The sequence below is a fragment of the Miniopterus schreibersii genome (assembly GCF_964146895.1).
Source record: "Miniopterus schreibersii genome assembly, chromosome: 10".
Lineage (NCBI taxonomy): Eukaryota > Metazoa > Chordata > Mammalia > Chiroptera > Miniopteridae > Miniopterus > Miniopterus schreibersii.
In genome coordinates, this window is record NC_138110.1 from 35,029,999 (window position 1) to 35,033,078 (window position 3,080).

General features: G+C 40.3%; 1 pseudogene across 1 annotated transcript; it reads right to left on the bottom strand.

The window, feature by feature from the left end:
• Positions 1–924: 924 nt before the first annotated feature.
• LOC308562899 (translationally-controlled tumor protein pseudogene) lies at positions 925–1,522 on the bottom strand (annotated as a pseudogene). Its single transcript has one exon. The product of its transcript is annotated as a translationally-controlled tumor protein pseudogene (transcript).
• Positions 1,523–3,080: the final 1,558 nt, after the last annotated feature.

Here is a 3,080-nt window from a genome sequence, read left to right on the forward strand (position 1 = left end):
CAGCTTGTGCTGCTGCTGTGATGATCAGAGACCTTTTAAGCAATTTTTGGCACGGAAAGTCACTTCTGGATTCAAATCTGAGCTGAAGGGGAGAGGCTATTGCAGAAATGAGGATTCTGACAGTTCTTGTGCGCACTGGCACCGTGAAATAGCTCCGCAGGAGGTGCTGGGGGGCATTAACATCTGATTACTCTGCCCAACACTGTGAATTTTACACTTGCAAACAGCTATTTTCCTAAAGATAAGAATGATTATTGTATCCAAAAATCTTTTCTGCCTCCTTTATTATTACCTCCAAGCTTATTTTGAGAGGGCTGTCCTCTACACCTTGAACAACACTCTGTACTAAAGAACAAAATACAGAAGTGTTGAAGGAACTAGCACCAGATCTAACACTTTGCCCGTTAAGCCAGGATTTTTTTTTCTCTCACTGAAATTCGAGAGATAAAATATATATTGCCTGAAGGAACGTTCAACCTCTAAAAAACTCTCACAACAGCAGACACCTCAGCTGTTTGGCTGTGTGCTTGGTCCTGCCTCAGTGGAAAGCAGGAATGATTCTGACTTGGCGTGAATTCCCAAGACTAACACAGCAGCACGCTCTGCCTCCTGCTTGTGGAAACAAGGTTCCATTGCTGAGCGCCAAGGGCTTAACAATAGTTAATCTCTTAAAAGAAGCAGGTGGCCCTTGCCACTACATCTAAGTTCCCCTCGAGTCTCTGCCAATTGCTTGCCTGTCAAATTTGGCAGAAGCCCAGAGTTTGACTAACTTCGTTTCTACTGCTTCATAATTCTTTTTTTTTTTTTTTTTTTTTTTAGTTTAAATGCATTTTATTTTTAGACAACCTACATGACATGCTTTTTCTTAAAAACAATACCTCCTCGCCCAATAAATCAAGGTCAAAAAAAAAAAAAATGCAGAGCTCAAGATGACATCAGTCCCATTTGTCTTAGTCCTGGAGTATGGATGAAAAGCAGCAGCCAGTTATGACGACCAATGATAGATCCAAATTGCCCAACTTTTTAACATATTTCCATTTTCTAAACCATCCTTAGAGAAAATCATCCATGGGGTCACACCATCCTCATGGAGGTCCCACAGAGCAACCATCTGGATTCATGTTTTCACCAATACAGAACTGGTAGTTTTTGAAATTAGCAAGGACATGCTGCATTTGTTCTGCAGCCCCTGACATAAAAGGCTTTCTCTTTCTGGGCTCTGTTCTTTAAGTTTGCCTTTGACTGATTTCATGTAATCTTTGATGTACTTCTTCTAGGCTTCTTTTGTGAAACTGGCTTCCTGCAAATGATAGTTGAGGGCAATATCAACACCAGTGATTACTGTGTTTTCGGTACCTTCGCTCTCTGGCCTTCAGAGGAGGCATTTCTGCCAATGTTACCCACTGTCCTACTGACTGTCTTCCCTTCTACCTCCAGGGACACAGCCCTCTGCGATCTCCTGGGTTTTGTAGATATCAGAGAACATCTCATCATGGGCGATGAGATCCCAGTAGATGATCATACTGGAAGGAGAGGACAGCTGTGTGGGCTTAGCAGGAGCCCAGAGCTCAGGAGGTACGGCCAGAGCATGCTTCTGGGTGGGGTGACAAGGGGTAGAGGGTGGGAAAGCATCATAATTTTTTTTAGTGTCCATCTTTTTACATGTTGTTTTTCATTGTCAGTGTCCAAAAATTTTTTTTAATGTAAGTTCAAGTTTGAAAAATATCTTATGTTTTCTGTAGCTGTTGTTATTTATGAATAGACCCACCCCAACTCTCTACCTCAGTGCCTGTATCCTCTCTTCCTCTCATCTGCAGCTGAAAAAACTAGCACAGGATGCAGGCCAGCCCCACCCCTGAATCTACATATATCTACCTTCTGATGTATTTTTACCTATGTGTAAATTTGAACAACCATACTGACCATGCCATGCAAAATGCCCATATTTTTTTCATCTGAGTTGAGAAGGTATTATGATGAGAAAGCACAATATATTGTTACAATTTTTAAGGAATTGTCTTTTAGTGTCATTAAAACACATACATTTTCCAAAAGTAGATGATACAAACCTGCTTCACCCAACACTCCTTGACTACCATAGAAAGTGGTAAAATTGGCATTTACTCTCCTTTCTGCTTTAGCCCTTGGTTGTAAACTCTACCTGAATATCTACAATCATAATCTATAGCCTTTTTTATTCCAGAGCTTATAAACAGGCAACACAACATGGATGATAATTTTTCATAAGAGAAATTAACTGAAATAAAATTAAAAAAAAAAAAAAGAAAGAAAAAGAAAAATTAACTGTAGGAGACAGGCCTAGTTCTCACTTAGTGTCAGAAACATCTGTAAATACCCAAGACCCTGCAGAAATGATTCCTTGTTTCTTGGGAAAGTAGATATTGAACAGATCATTTCATGTACATATATTTATTCCATTGGCATCTAGAAAGGCTTTGGAATAGCAGAACCAAGTAAAAAGGGAGAGACTGTGCTAGAGAATGTGAATTGCACTGCTGGCCATTCTGCATGTTAGAAAGTAACATCTTGCCTGGCCAAGGGTAGCTCAGTGGTTGAGTGTCGGCCTAGGATCCAGGAGATCGTGGTTTGATTCCCAGTCGGGGCACATGCTCGGGTTGTGGGCTTGATCCCCAGTTGGGGGCGTGCAAGAGGCAACCAATCAATGACTCTCATCATTGATGTTTCTCTCTCCCTCTCTATCTCTCTCCCTTCCTCTCTCTGAAATCAATAAAGATATATTGAAAAAGAAACATCTTGAGAGGGTACTATTAAATGATTCTGTATATACTCCCTTATATGGTTTATTTATTAATTGCTAACTTGTTTCATTCATGAGTAATGTATTTTAAAGATGTTACTGAGAAAAATGGCACAGAAATTATACAGAGAATTCAATTTGGTGATAATGGCCGAGAAACGTCCTATCTGGTCGTCAATGTGCACTGGTTGCCTGGATTCCTTGTCTTTTCAGACTATTCAGGATTAGATACTGGTTCTCATTCTGGCCCAAGAATTTAAAAAACTGCCTAGCACCAAGTAGGTGTCCAATAAATGTTTCC